At 51.3% G+C, this 335-nt stretch overlaps 1 pseudogene; it reads left to right on the top strand.

Annotated features, from left to right (window-relative positions):
* Positions 1-216: 216 nt before the first annotated feature.
* Positions 217-335, top strand: LOC136642875 (5S ribosomal RNA; annotated as a pseudogene).

The following is a 335-nucleotide window of genomic DNA, read 5'->3' as shown; positions in this document are numbered from 1 at the left end:
CTGAGCTGCCCACAAACAACCCCCTTTATCTGGACCAGCAGAGCAGTTGGGTGATTCTGGCACATGTGCAGAGCTGCTGGTCATATCAGTCAGTGGTTCCATCCTGTGCGATGGCGACGTGGCACTTCAGCCATGACAGGATCTATAGATTCGCTGTTGTTAATGGTCCATCGGCCATTAATCAAATCAGGTCCCAATCTTATCCAATGTTCCAACTCTGATGCAACTGTTACCCTGCACATGCCCAATCTTGTCTGATCTTGGAAGCTAAGCAGGGTCAGGCCTGGTTAGTACTTGGATGGGAGACCGCCTGGGAATACCGGGTGCTGTAGGCT

The sequence above is a fragment of the Tiliqua scincoides genome, chromosome 2, assembly GCF_035046505.1.
Source record: "Tiliqua scincoides isolate rTilSci1 chromosome 2, rTilSci1.hap2, whole genome shotgun sequence".
NCBI classification, from domain to species: Eukaryota; Metazoa; Chordata; class Lepidosauria; order Squamata; family Scincidae; genus Tiliqua; species Tiliqua scincoides.
Note: the sequence above shows the minus strand (reverse complement) of the source record. Positions and strands in the feature narration are given on the sequence as shown.